Consider the following 322-nt stretch of genomic DNA (forward strand, 5'->3'; position numbering starts at 1 on the left):
ACAGTGGCCACATTTCACCACAAAGATGTGCCCCAGTTGGTGAGGCCGCGTCCAGGGAACGCCTGGCTGCCCCAGGGACTGCGTCTGCCCGGATCGTCCACGTGTAAACGGTTTCAAACGAACAGAACACGCCCTGCGTGCGGGCCGGGGCCGGATCTGAGAGACGGGGCGCAAACACCCACTTCGGTGCGTCTACGGCCCTGAAGACCGCGCTACGCCGTCTCAGTCGGTTCAATGGCCCCGGCAACATCCCTCACGTGAACGCCAGCAGGTGGGGGGAGAAGTGAGGGCCCCGCACCCCGGGCCCCCGCCCCGCGCCTGC

The sequence above is a fragment of the Myotis brandtii genome, unplaced genomic scaffold, assembly GCF_000412655.1.
Source record: "Myotis brandtii unplaced genomic scaffold, ASM41265v1 scaffold743, whole genome shotgun sequence".
Lineage (NCBI taxonomy): Eukaryota > Metazoa > Chordata > Mammalia > Chiroptera > Vespertilionidae > Myotis > Myotis brandtii.